The sequence below is a fragment of the Mustela lutreola genome, chromosome 3, assembly GCF_030435805.1.
Source record: "Mustela lutreola isolate mMusLut2 chromosome 3, mMusLut2.pri, whole genome shotgun sequence".
Lineage (NCBI taxonomy): Eukaryota > Metazoa > Chordata > Mammalia > Carnivora > Mustelidae > Mustela > Mustela lutreola.
The window spans coordinates 87,375,573-87,391,293 of record NC_081292.1 but is presented as its reverse complement, the minus strand read 5'-3'; positions in this window follow the sequence as shown (position 1 = coordinate 87,391,293).

Here is a 15,721-nt window from a genome sequence, read left to right as displayed (position 1 = left end):
AGGTGATTTTGCCCAAATGCAGGCAAATGTAAGTGTTCTGAGTATGTTTAAATAAGCTTAAGGTAAGCTATGATATTTGATAGTTTAGGGGTCTTAAATGCATTTTCAATTTTGTATGTGTTTCTCTGTACATAGCCCCCTTGTGAGCTGAGGAACATCTCTATATGTATATGTAGCCTTGGTATGGCTTACATATTATTGGCATGAAACATCTAGAACAGTACGTGTGCCATATAATTGTCTACAACATCAAACAAGTTTCTTGAAAACTTGTGCCAAAGGGGTTATGTCTTTAAGGATTCTTATTTCAGAAGGGTTCTCTCCATCGTAAGATTTTTCAGAAGTTAAGTGAAAATCTGACCAAACTAAACATTTTTCCATTTTCCCTAGTGAGCAAAGATAGCTAAAATCTATCTGCCATTTTCAACACTGTACTCAACGACTGTAATTCTAATTTAAGAACAGATTATTTATATCAAACCACATGTTGGCCTAATCTTACACAATATTCATAAATCTCACTCAGAGCCTTGGACACTTTTATTTGTTGAGTCTATATGTTACTACGGACATTCATCTTTTTTGACCTCATAGCTTCATGTATGTCTATACTTTTGAAAATACATGCATCATAGTTCCATTGTAAAATGTCTGGGTTATAAAATGTGCTATGCTAGCAAAATGGTAATAAGAACATACAAATGACCTGATGTAATGAACTGGACCAGATTGCCAGATATCACTTTTCATACCAGAAAGATTCAGTGGTAAGTTTGAAAATGGCCAGCTATACTTCGACTGAATTATAACTCATTTAACTTCTTTCTTTGTGTACAGTATTATACATTACTCAGTACTATAGTAAATAAGTACTTTGGACAGATGTAAATATGCTGTAATAAAAAATGTTTTTCTTCTTTTTTTTAGTCCTTTTTACTTGTAAGACTAGCCACAAATACCATGCCTCTCCCAAAATAATTTGCAATCCAAATTTATCTCTAAATTACTTTATTGCACAGAAAATGTATATATATATATACACTTACAGTAGACATGTTCAAAAATAGTTACACAACAGCAGGGCCCTAAATGTAAGCAGTATACTTGTTTTGTTTTGTTTAGTTTTGTTTTTTTCTTTAAAAAAAAGGGGTTATGTGAAATATTGGAATTTTATTTCGAGGCGTAGTATTTCAAGACAGTTAACTACAATTACGGTGTCAACAGCCTCTTGTTGGCAGTATGATTTTATTGGCTCCATGGAATAACAGCAAGAATTTACTATTGCTTCTTTCTTTTATGACACACACAGAAAAAAAAAAAAAAATTGACGCATTTGCTCAAGACCAACCAGAATCATTTTAACCTATCAAAATTGATGGGAGGCCTTCACTGCCAAAGTCACTGCTGGGTTTTCACAATTCATTGCAGACAATCTGCTACTCCCATTATGTTAAAGGAGAGAAGAGTCATAATCAGGGAAGAAAGCTAGATTAATACTTGTAATTATCATTGAATTATTTAGCCTGCTATAGGATTATTATTATTAGTGTCATTTGATAATTTTCTCTCATTTTATTAAACACAACTGTGAGTAATTACCCTACCTAATATTTCTCTGTATTGGCTGACTAGCTAGTAAACATTCATGAAAATATCCATTAGCCACACATATAAAATGCTGCATTATGATGCTGTTGAATCAGAACATACCACTACCTGATCCTGTAGCTCTTTGAGGATTTGCAAATCAATTAATTCTATGTTTATTGGATTCTTCCCATACAATTAGAAAATTTATAATAGAGTCCATGAACATTATTAGTTTTACCATTTTAAACCAGCAATCACACTTTGATTTTTACAACAAAAGCAGAAATATAAATACACACATTTGGATCAGTTTTCTGTTAGTCTGTCTGGACTTCAAAATCCTATTCCTCAAGATAATGCACACCAAAGTTCTGGATTAAACAAGAACTTAGATGGCACCTGAACACTTGGTTTAATATTCTCCAAAGGACTATGCAACTTATTTCTTACATTATGACATTGTTTTACAAAGATGCACACTTTTATAATGTTAGTATTTGTAATAATCAGTAAAGTCAATTAATCATGATTAAAAACCAAACATAAAAATTTCTACTTTTTGCTTTTGCCCCCTCCATTTAGAACTTATTTATAGCCTGATAATTCAAAGGTCCCTATGTTTATGAAAATCTGGACAGAAATAGCTCTAAGATCCCATTCAGAACTTGCTATTAATCTAAGTCTTTTGGCTCCATTTATCCTGAGGGCAAAGAGTAGGACAAAGGATTTGAGTACTGTTAGTTTATCTGGGAGATTATCCAAGGTAGAAAAGAATGGGAAAGTGATACAGTGAAGAAGCAAATTTGTCAAAGAGGTACGTTGTTGATATAATTGTTGTTGAAAGAAAATGAAGGCTTGCTTTTACTGAAAGGTCCTGAGAAACTTCTTTAAGTTGTCCTCATGAAGAATTGAAAACTGACAATTTTATCTATGGTTCTTATTTCCACTTCACTGAGAGCTGTCCTCAGAGGACATTAACTCTCCTACACTTTGGGTTTGTGTTGGACAGACACATTCTAAAATGAGAGAGAGAACATGAGATGCTATCAGTGTTAAGTAACTGCAATTTCCCATGGAACTATCCACCACAGGTTTGGCTATAATCAGGTGTTGGGCCTTGATATCAGAGGGATTTGAGGCAGAATCTTTTTAGGTTAATCATTATATCTGAAATTTCCAAAAACTTCAACTGATGAATCTTTGATTATAAATCTATAAATATATCAATAAATCTACAATATTCCAATTATTTTCATAGAAATACACAGACAAAGCATCAATTGATTAATATTTAAATGTTACAAAATACTGAACTGAAAGAATTTGGTCATATAACAACGTGTAAGAAGTAGAACGTAGGTTTAGGTTAGAAGTCAGGATGCATTGGAGACTCAGTTAAGAAATTGAATGGAGGGACGCCTGGGTAGCTCAGTGGGTTAAGCCACTGTCTTTGTCTCAGGTCATGATCCCAGGGTCCTGGGACCGAGCCCCAAATCGGGCTCTCTGCTCAGCAGGGAGCCTGCTTCCTCCTCTCTCTCTGCCTGCCTCTCTGCCTGCTTGTCATCTCTCTCTGTCAAATAAATAAATAAAATCTTAAAAAAAAAAGAAATTGAATGGATGTCTGACTATCTTATAGGTTTGCTAAAAATCAGTGACTTTGAGTTCACGTGTGGCTATGCAGGAATTTTTAACTTTCTCTAAGAAGTTATTAGATTTGATTATATAATGGCAGTAAAGGATGGGGAAAAGCAAAGTACAAACCCCATAAAGACAAAGACACTGAGTATGAGAAAAGAGTAATAGATAAGAAGAATCAATGCATTTGAGGAAAGTGGGAATTGAAATACACAATGATTGTTGATTTTGTTTAGATGGAGAAAACAAAACTAGCCTGCAAGAAGGAAATAACAGAAGACATGTTGTGATGTGAGACAGAATCCTGGAAAAGGCAGCAACGTGGAATAAAGGAGTAGGGAGAGCATATCAGGTAATTTGGATAGGAAGGAGTTAGGAGATAATTGCTTGATAAATTTTATATGGCCCACGTAAATGCACAGATTTCTCTTCTTTAATTTAAATGGAGAAGAGGGTGTCCTTTCTCTTCCCTTTCAGAGCACCAGAGGTGTACTCTTTCAGACTGAAAACCTGAAAAGCTCAGGACTCAATTGCTTAAGCACAGCTGAGAGGACATATTTCATTTAAGATTTACATTTTGCTGTATGTAGTAGACTTTCAAAAGTGGTTTAACCATATTTTTTCATTTAACAAGAAGACTACAGAGAGTGTTTTCTGGTGTTGGTTCAGAGTCTTAAGAAAGTCAAGTGAACTATCTTAGAGGTTTTCATGGCTTTTTATTCACAGTTGCAAAAATTGCTGTTGGAGTTCTCACTATTAAGCCCACATTTCTGGCAGAAAGATAGAGGTAAAAGAGCATGATAGCTTGTACAACTGATACTTTGTCATATGGTTACAATATCACTAGAAAAGAGACAATAAAATATTTGATGTTGTTTTAAGTTTCCTTGTTGTCAATCCCTCAGTGCTTTCTGATATTAAAGGAAAAAGTAGATGGATATTGACCTGGCAACTATCAACACCTGTCAATCTCTCTTGGATAACCAATATCTCTATAATCTCTTCTTCCCAGTAAAAAAAAAAAATATATATATATATATATATATATTCATAACCCACACTGTGCCATCTCAAGTTACTGCACCAAGATAAAATTACAATGATTTTCACTTGTTCCAAATGGACAGAATACGCTTCCTTATGATATCATGTCTTATAAGATAGATAATTGGCTTGCTACCAATATACCCAGATGTGACTGTGGAAGACACAGGAAAAAAATAATAATATTTATTCCTTGGGTTGACCCTGTTTACACAGATGCATTACTATTAGAAAAGGTTGGTTTGGGACATTGGAATGAATTTACTTAATGGGTCTGTATGTAATTGGGTGGGAGGAAATTTTTAATTTCTACAAAAATTATTAGAATTCTATCATATTCTCTTTTGTTAATTTTCACATGTTAACAAAGCCAACGTTTTTGTCTAGCAGACAAGATCTTAAATCCTAACGAAACTCAATTATTTCCTTTAAAAAAAAAAAAAAAGCCTCATCTTCTCTCATGCTGCTTTAAATACAACTCAAATAAAAAGGAGCTAAGTGGGGCAGTAAGACCAGACTTTTTATTTTATTTTATTTATCTTATTTTTAATTAAAAAATTAAAGATTGTATTTATTTATTTGAGAGAGAGAGCATGAGTGGGGTAGGGGGAGGTAGCTGCAGAGAGAGACTGTGAAGTATACTCCTTAATGAGCAGGAAGCCCGATATGGAGCTCGATCCCAGGGTCCTGACTGAGATCATGACCAGAGACAAAGGCAGATACATGTGCAAAATCCCTTTCTTTCTGGGAAACAATACTTTACAAGAGATGTTTGAAAAAGTACTGGGGAATCAACTTTAATCGGAGTTACAAAAATTTAATTGACTTTTGTAAAGCTACAGGGATCCAAATGATGGGAATCCCAGCCCGTTTAGGTTGTGGACCACAGAGTATTCTTCTCTGTAATATTTTATTTTCTTCCATGTCTACTAACTCCAGTCCAAGTTCACTGATCTCTTTTTAGATAGTGCAAAACATGGCAAAGAATACCAAACAAGTGCCCAATATTCTACATTTATTACATCATTTCTAACATATAGAAATGTATTATCAAGGCTGGTTCTGTGAAAGAACATAGTTATGCTAAAGTGTGTTTTGTTCTCCAAGAAATTAAATGCATGATTATCACGCAATTATAAAATACTTGTGTCAAGAATTTTTATTCAAAAATTAATAAGAGAAGCAGATATTAAAACTAGTTCACATGGTTATTTGGGATATAAGCAGAGTTGTGCAGCAGAAGTGCTCTGGGCCCATAATTTGGGAAATAGCATTTATGTTTTCTAATGAAATATCACTAATTTGCATTATTGTTAACAAGAATCTTGTGCATTACCATCAGTTTTCTACATTATAACATTATAACTTCTTGCTCTACTGTTTGTAAATACCTTTGTCAATAGCAAGCTAATAAATGGGGTGACTCCAATGGATTGAGATCATCTCCAGAGTTTCTGCTACATAATGCCCAGGACTCCATTGAAAGGACACCTAAGAATTTATTTTGCCCAAAAATTTGATCATTTTTTTCACTGTCCTTACCTATTGTCCAAACCTAGTCCTTTTGCTTCACCTTTCAGTCTACGGACAACCCTGTATCTGAGTGAAAGGGGAGACTGATCACCTCCCATTAGCCAGAGATGCCCAGAAGGGGAGGGTATCCAACCTGTTTGTATCTGAAGAGTGTCTGACTGTGTGAATGTGTCTGTATGGCTCCACTACTTCTGCTATGGAGTCTGAGTGGGCTGCACCTTGAGTCTCGCAGGGCGTCATATGGCATAACGGTCATCTACTCCACGGAGTAGCCTGGTCCGGGGATTGTACTGACAGGCCTTAGCTAAGACGCTCCTAAATTCCCATGAGGGATGGGAACAGGACAGCAGGGGAAAGATCCCCCTCCTTTGTCTGCGACATCATTCATGATGGGAGGGAAACCCAGGAAACTCCTATCTTAAGACTGCACACTTAGAAATAAAATAAAAAAGGGAAAGACACTGGTATAAAAAGCTGGTTTTCTTTCTGTTCAAAAGGGGCAAAGTTTTCTTAGCTAATTGATCTGTTAAAAAGTGTAAATGGTTTTCTCTTTGCCTGCCTGGAAAATTCAGTTCCTATGTTTTGTTTTATCAGGTGTTTAACATCCCTAAATATATTTAGGCATGTGTTTTTAAACTTTCTAAGGTTTTAGCAATTGTTGACAAGATTTAAACCAATGATAAACCTTGGGTTACATTTGGGAAAATGCTATAACTATTCTAGAGATTCTATGCACTTCCTAAAGTTTTAATGTTTTGAGAGATCATCGCTTGATATTGTAATTATGGGAATGTTATATGTCACAGAAACTGTAACCTGATTTTCTTGCAGCTAAATTGTAAACTCCCATGTCTCTTTAGCTCTAACCATATCCATTCTGAGTTTTTGTCATTTATAATTGTTTTAGTTCTCTTGTAAAATGAGTTTTATCTTCAAGGAGATTCCTATAAAGGACTTTCAGAACAAATACAGATATTTAATATACTTGAAAATCCTAAAACTGAAATGGGTAAGAATTTCCAGAACTAACTAAAGCTGCATTCACCAGATTTAGTAATATGGAACTAAATGAACTAAAAGATTATAATGTTGTGTCTCTTAATGTTTTGTCTTACTTTAAACATTGCTGGTTCTCTCTAATGTTTGCTCTTCCAGACCAGGGATACTTCCTCCTAGTTATCTGTAACTTACAGAGATGTGAAAGTGCTCAAGGCATTCAAATTTTCTCTCTATATGAACCCTCTGAAACCAAAAGGTCTCAGTAAGTATTCTTTCTTCCATGGCAATCAGTCATTTGCATAAGTTCAATAAGAATCTGTTCTCCTTTAACAGGACACCATTGAGAACTGGTTATTTTACCAAGGCTTTGACTGGAATGTCATATTTGAGAAAGACATGCATAGACTCAGATATGACCAGACAGCTTTAAGGAACTAACGTTGACTTTATGAAACCTGGAGCCATAAAGCCCCTTGGGACTGTTGGCCTGATACCTTGCTTACAGAGTTCCCAGCAGCCTCACCAGGTGAGTAAAGAATGTCACTCTTTGGTAGGTGCGGAAACTCAGAAGAGGAACTCGCCCAAATCAACAGGTATTGCAGGCATGCCTGATGGCAAGTACAGGGCTTGGCTTCTGGCCCGGAGAGGCTACTAAAAGTTCAACCCAGAGATTCCTTATAAGAAGTTCCAGCAAAGCAGATTCTAAAAGATCTATATGATCACACTCAACTGTTCTTGCTGAGCTTATGTAAATAATGGGCCAAGTTTGTTAAAACTGGACTTGTTTCACAAGTGAATTAGTCCTGATTTGGCTATCTCTGTAAATGAGGGTTATTTTAGAGAGAAAAATTATGTTTTAGTAACACATCTTTATGGATGTTAAATTCTAGATTTGATTGTCTTTAAATGTTTACCTAAGCTAAACAATTTGAGGTAAACTTCAGAGAAGATACACAATAGCTCATTTAGATGATCTTCTTGCTTTTTTTTATTTTGTGGGGATATTAGTAGAACCCCCTCACACATGATTAAACAACTGGAAAATGGGATTGATTCCCCTACAATTGTATAACTTAACTAACACCTTATGTGTGGCTGGGATAATGAAATTGCCTAAAAGCCAGCCTATTGCACTCCATAGGATTAACTATGGACTTGTGGAGACAATGGATGACCCCACTTTTTATGAGTGGATTGTATGATGCATGGCGGACTCCCCTTATCTCTTGACAAGTTTTCTCCCACTTGACAATGATCCTCTGCAATCAGGATATTGTTAAGGCTGGACCACTCAAAGGTCTTCTTATGGGTTTCATCCCTTAGTAATATTTATCCTAGAGGCCACGTCTGTTGAGGTGCGATTGCAAACAGATGCTTTAGCTAAGCATAGAACAGCCCTCATAAAAGGAGCCTCAAAGCTCACTATGGAACAGTCCCTGACTGTAATACCTTCACATCAGGTCCAGATTTGTCTTAGAAGCCAAAGGCCACCAATGGATGATAGAGGCCAACTAATTAAATATTGGACTATACCTATAGATATGCCAGAAATAATACTTAAAATTTGTCAAACTTTAAACCTAGTTACCTGTATGCCTGAACCTGACCACTGTACTTCTTTCTCTGTGGAGCGGAGGTGTTCAAAGGTTGTTGATCTTGCTTATTCTATAATCAATAACCTCTGAACATTTTTGCTCTATAGACAGTCCTACAAAATAGGATGGCCTTAGATGTCCTGACAGCAGCCCAGGATGGCACATGTACAATTATCAAGACAGAATGTTGTGTGTACATCCCAGACTATCACAAAAATGTCACAGGACTAATAAAATATATGAATACGGGGCGCCTGGGTGGCTCAGTGTGTTAAGCCTCCGCCTTCGGCTCAGGTCATGATGCCAGGGGCCTGGGATCGAGTCCCGCATAGGGCTCTCTGCTCAGCAGGGAGCCTGCTTCTCCTCATCTCTCTCTCTGTCTGTCTCTCTGCCTATTTGTGATCTCTCTCTCTGTCAAATAAATAAATAAAACAAAAAAAAAGTATACCATAAAATATATGAATACCCAAATTAAGGCCCTACAAGATCCTTCTCTCTCTCTCAGTGAATGGTTAAGTTCCTGGTTTGAAGGAGGACTATGGCCAAATCTCCTTCTCGGGCTTTTCATTCTTATCGCCTTATTAACCTTAACATGTTGCTTTGTTCAGTGTTTCTCTACTTGTTGCCGAGACTCCATTGCTGCAATGACTTCACCACAACAGACGATCCTTGTCGCGTGAGAGGACGCCTCTTCACTGTCAGCGCTGGATTCAGCTGCCTCCACCTTTCGTAACTCCCTTATACATTCCTACCTTGATCAATATTGACCCCAGTAGGTAGTGACAGCTCTACGCCCCTATTCAGCAGGAAGAGGTTACAGAAGATGAGACCTTCCACCTTCAACCAACTTAAAGCTTTAAGGGTCAAAATTGTTCAGGGAGAAATAATGAGGGAGCAGGAGGCTGGCTGAAGATGGAAAAGGGGCTGATGCCTTGCACCCCCTCTCCACCCACATCCCTTGGTAATATGTGTGACATTCCACAGGCACCCCTGACTGCCTTAAAAGAAGAATGTTGCTTTTATGCAGATCAAACTGGAGTAGTCAGAGAAACTATGGATAAACTCAGAGAAAGACTTGCTCAAAGAAAAAGGGACTTTCATCCCAGCAGGGATGGTTCGAAAACTGGTTCAACAGATCACCTTGGCTTACTACTTTGTTGTCATCTATAACGGGCCCTCTCATCATTCTGTTATTAATTCTAACTTTTGGTCCTTGTGTCTTAAACAGGTTAATACAATTCATTAAAGATCGCCTGTCTGTTGTTCAGACTATGGTCTTGACTCAGCAATACCAACTACTTAAACAAGTAGAGTCCCAAAAGGACTCAATTGAAGAACAAAACAGATGGATATAAGATTATATCCATGATCAAGAAAAAGGGGGGAATGAAGGACCCCAGGTCAGAACTATAGTATAGCCTATAAGTTTTAACATTCTTTTTATAACCAGCTCATGCTAACTAAGGAACTGTGGCCAGCTGACCATAGATAAGGGAGTCAGCAAGCAGCATAATAGGATAACAAATAGCAAAAATCTGTGTTTAAACCAGCTGTTTCTGGCTTCTGTATAATAATGCTTCTAATGCTTTGCTAAGAAATGAAAAATTGCTTAAACCCTCGCTTGCTGTGTAATCAAATAAAGTTATACCCTTCCCCTGTTAAGAATTTCCCCTACTACTAAATACAATTGATAAGGGTTGTCTCCCGTACCAAGGCCAAGACGAGCGGTTCAGCACGTACACTAGCTGGAGACGTGCGGTTCAGCACGTATACAGATAAAGGATAGAAACGTGAAATTCAACATATATCCTCTACTGTACACTACCTGAACGGTGACAGGCCAGAATGTATGGTTGATTTTAAAGGATTGGCTACCTGTGTGTAGGCCTTACTGTAATGCTTTGAAATTACTGGCTAGAAAAGTGAGAGCTCTGATGTAATGGACTGTAAAATTCTATATTAAGTCACTCCCGAAACAGATCAGGTCTCTCAGACACTGACCCACCCTTCACGGAGGTCATGGTCAAGTGTTCCTGGGAGTCCAAGCATGCCCGAATAAAATCCTCTTGCTTATTGCATCCAGTGGTCTCTGAGTGCGTCCTTGGGTGCGGGTCCTCTACGGTCTTTCAGGTAATGTTGGTCCAGCAACAGGGGTAGAGGGGAAGTACCCATCTCCTGCTAGAAGATCTAGAGAAGACCCCTTTCGGAGATTACCACCAGGAGAGGAGAGCAGTAGATGCTGATGATGAAGAATATTTTAATGAGCAGAGAAGGTCAAAATGACAAAGTTCCAGGATCAGAGTAAACATATGAGATTAAAAAATAAAAAATTAAAAAAAAAGACTTTTTTGAAAGAACTTTTTTTTAAAGGACTTTAAATAAAAGTCCTTTTAAAGAGAAAGTTGGCTGTTTAAGCCAAAAGTATAACTCACTGAGAGAATCGCCGCATTATTTATTGGGGTAGAAAGGACCTGGAATGTAGAAAGGCCCATTCTTCAGAGGAAAAAATAGAATAACTAACAGGCCTCATGCCTTGCACAGCCAGTGGCTAGAATCCCTGCCTCATGAGACCCTGTGCTAGAAGGCCGCTAGAACCATCTAGAACTATGTTAGTCTTTCTTGGAAGCCAACAAGTGTTTGCCCAGTTAAGAGCACGGTAACAATCAGTCACGTTATGTTATAATGATTGTCGATATCTTTAAAAGCCTTGTCAAGTTCCTTTTTGAGTAACCCTCACCCCACCCTTAGAGAAATTTATCTGTGGTTCACCTCCTTGAAATACCTCATTGTTGTTCCACTTTACCATAGCCCAAAAAAAAAAAAAAAAGCTTTTTATTAACAAAGTGTTCAGACAGGGATGCCACTGTAAACAATGAGAGCTTTCGCTGCCGGGACAATTTAGTGGCGGAAACAGCTGAAAGCAATCAGGTCAGACAGAGCCAAGGGCTGGAGGGATTTTTAAAATTACAAAAACCGAACCAAATCAAACCAAAACAAAAATCAAAACCAATGGCCAAGATTTCAAGTTTCTTACTAAAGGTATGACATTCTCCTAAGACATGCGTGTGACTTGATCAATATATTTTATATTTATATTTAAAGAAGAAGGAACTATTTGATGCAGCAAATGCACATTGGTTAAAAATTACCAGATATGGGCTCCTGGGTGGCTCAGTGGTTTAGGCCTCTGCCTTCGGCTCAGGTCATGATTTCAGGGTCCTGGGATGGAGCCCCACATCGGGCTCTCTGCTCAGTGGCGAGCCTGCTTACCCCCTCTCTGTCTGTCTGCCTCTCTACCTACTTGTGATCTGTCTGTCAAATGGGTAAATAAGATCTATAAAAAAAGAATTACTAGGTGTGAAATACATCGAGGGTATGGTAAGGAAAATGATTTCACCTGATCTGACTAGGAAGTGGTTGAAGCCTGAATTAAAGTGCTATAAAAAGAGTAAAGACCTGGGAAATATATGGGGAAAAATCCCTAGAAAAACAGCCATAATAACTGGCTGCTCTTTATTGATCCAGATCCTGCGGTAGGCAAAGAAGAGCTGGTTTTAGCCAGAGGATGATCTCCGTTTGTCTTCATGATCTGGCATTTCCTGCAAGCCAGGCATGGGGCTCTGCACTAGAGCTGCAAATGCTGGGGGAACCTCACTGTCCCCTTTCTCTTCTCAGGGGGACAACGGGCATGTCCATGGTGCAGTGTGACAGGCTTTACCACAGGTAGATAAAAGACTACCAAGGGTAGGTTGGAGCTGGGAAAAGCCACTTAGGAACAGATTTTCAGGGGAGGTGATAGACAAGGGCAAAGCGAAGAATGAGGATGAGTGTGTCAAGTTGCAAAGTGCCAGGAGGCAGCACAGTGCATTTGGGAAATGACAGCAAGTTCCTGACAACCGACAGCTGATCTGGCAGCATCACCTTGGGATGGAAGCTGAGCCCTGGGGTTAACACTGGGGGTGAGATGGTTTGTACACTATGCCTAGGAGGTTAGGTACTGCACTGTGGGGGCACAGGGAGCTACCGGAGGATTTCAAATATCAGAATCGTAACCATAATAGAGTATTTAATTGCATCCTAGCTTTCATCAAGGGTAAGATGCACTATAGTTTATGTTCGACTAAGAAAGAGAAATGCTGTCAGTTAAACTAGGATATGTCATAAAGTGCAAGGTGAGTGCCACCTTAAGAGATATTAAAATTGCTGGGGGAGGACAAGTCTTAGAAGAAGTAAACTGTGGTACAAGAATAATTAAGAAAGGTCGAACACTTGGATCAACAAAATAAGTGATTATTGCTTACCATGTGCCCCAAACTATATTAAGTCTTAGAACAAGAGACGTTCTCATCTTGATGCCCCGCAGCTGTTAGACCCAAGGTACAGAGGGCAGTAGCCAACGACCAGCAGGCCCGAAGTGCCATGTGCAGACTCTAAGACCAACTGCCTTTGAGAGAGGAAACGGTTGAGAGTGGGCTTTCTGAGGTAGAGAATTACTAGCTGCGAAAGTAGGAATACTGACACAGAATTGAAATTGATGCCCCTACATGACAGAGTTGGTGAAACTTCCCTTCTCAGAGATCTTGATGCTCCTCAGAAATGTATTTTTCATTTTGGACGGAACATTCAGGATAAATATGATCTGTTCGAATACCTGGTTCTCTCATCAGGACTGTTTCTTAGGCTTCACTGGTACTAGAAAAGGGTTTTGATAGACCAGGGTAAATCCTGACAAAAGCAAAGCATGGTATCTATGAAAAACTAACCATTCAGAAGAGAACAACAGATAAAAGAAGGCCACGCCAACCTGACCCTGCAGGATAAGTAAGGTTGGTCCGGCAACAGGGGTAGAGGGGAAGTGCCCATCTCCTGCTAGAAGACCTAGAGAAGACCCCTTCCGGAGAGACCACCAGGAGAGGAGAGCAGTAGGTGCTGATAATGAAGTGAAGGAGCAGGAGACTGGCTGAGTACAAAGCAAAAGCTGGCGACTTGCACCGCCCCCTTCACCCTCTCCCCTCCATATGTGTAGCATTCCTCAGGCACCCCTGACTGCCATAAAATGATAAATAGTTAACTTGCAGAAATCACAGTCCTGCAGGGTAGGAATCTTCCTTGGATTGCAAATGTCCTTGAGATTTACAACAAAGAAGTTACCTTACCTTTGATAGCCGGAATGTAACATTTCACCAGGAAAGTCCTAATTGTCTTTATGTTAGTGCCTCATTAGAGCGAAAGTGGCCTTGGCTTGATAGTAACCAGGCCTTCAATATCCTGATAGTGCTTTTTTTTCACATGCGTGGGCTAACCGGCCAGTTCTGCTTCTGTAAGATTGCTTTGTCTGCTTTCGCGCGCGGGTCCCCTGACCCAATCCACGGACGCCAAGTATGCCTGTTCAAACTATCAATCAATCAGCTCAGCCCCACCCGAAACTTGTTTCTATCTGTCTATAAAAATCCTGCACTGACCCAGCTCCGGACCTCTCGGTGTTATCGGCAACGAGCGGCGCAGAAGTCCAGGTTCGAACCTGCAATAAACGACCCTTGATGCTTGGCTTTGACTCATGTCTCTGGTGGTCTTTTAAGGTGGGGGTAATATTCAGTTGGCAATACATTTGGAGGTCCCACCGAGATCTCCCCTTCAAGCCCACCAGACAACTGGTCAACGGGTCACTGCAACCGATCGGTAAGAAAGCGGGCTTTGTCTTTTGTCTCTATGTTTTTCGTATGCTTTGTTCTTATGTATGTCTTGTGTGTCTTGTCCTTCCTGTGATTTTTCCTGGGTTAGAGTCCCAGGACCTGGGTTAGAGTCCCAGGATGGTGGCTGGCAAATACACCCTGGCGGACGCACTATAGGGTTGCCAGCGGGCCAATGGGGAGGCGTCCCTCGTGCCCGGCGGGAATGGCTTCTCAGAGATTGTGGGTTCATGTCCCACCTCAGGGGCCGAGACGGCTTCTCAGAGATCGTGGGTTCGAGTCCCACCTCAGGGGCCAGGAGGGCCTCACAGAGATCGTGGGTTCGAGCCCCACCTCGGAGGCCAACAATGTATGTCTTCATGTATGTCTCCATGTTATGTCTTTAAATGTGGATATATGTTCCTTGTACTGGTCATGAAGGTTACATTCTGTTTAACAGGAGGGTGTCTAACCCATTTGAATCTGAGGAATGCCTGACTGTATGAATGTGTTTGTGTGGCTCCACCGCCTTCGGCTTCGGAGCCTGAGTGGGCTGCACCCTGAGTCTCGTGGAGCGTCATACAGCATAATGGTCATCTACTCCATGGAGTAGCCTGGTCCGGGGTTTATACGGATAGACCTTAGCTAAGACGCTCCTAAGTTCACGCGAGGGACGCGAGCAGGACAGCACCTGAAAGATCCCTCTCCCCTTGTCTGTCATCAGAAAACCAACCGTCATTCGTATTTTTAATAGGGGCATCTTAAATCTGGACAAATAGAGTAAGTAAGATCAATAATCTCTGAACATTTTTGCTCTATAGAGAAAGAAGTACAATGGTCAGGTTCAGGCATACAGGTAACTAGGTTTAAAGTTTCACAAATTTAAGTATTATTTCTGGCATATCTATAAGTATAGTCCAATATTTAATTAGATGGCCTCTATAATCCATTGGTGGCCTTTGGCTTCTAAGACAAATCTGGACCTGATGTGAAGGTATTACAGTCAGGGACTGTTCCATAGTGAGCTTTGAGGCTCCTTTTATGAGGGCTGTTCTATGCTTAGCTAAAGCATCTGTTTGCAATCGCACCTCAACAGACGTGGCCTCTAGGATAAATATTACTAAGGGATGAAACCCATAAGAAGACCTTTGAGTGGTCCAGCCTTAACAATATCCTGATTGCAGAGGATCATTGTCAAGTGGGAGAAAACTTGTCAAGAGATAAGGGGAGTCCGCCATGCATCATACAATCCACTCATAAAAAGTGGGGTCATCCATTGTCTCCACAAGTCCATAGTTAATCCTATGGAGTGCAATAGGCTGGCTTTTAGGCAATTTCATTATCCCAGCCACACATAAGGTGTTAGTTAAGTTATACAATTGTAGGGGAATCAATCCCATTTTCCAGTTGTTTAATCATGTGTGAGGGGGTTCTACTAATATCCCCACAAAATAAAAAAAAGCAAGAAGATCATCTAAATGAGCTATTGTGTATCTTCTCTGAAGTTTACCTCAAATTGTTTAGCTTAGGTAAACATTTAAAGACAATCAAATCTAGAATTTAACATCCATAAAGATGTGTTACTAAAACATAATTTTTCTCTCTAAAATAACCCTCATTTACAGAGATAGCCAAATCAGGACTAATTCACTTGTG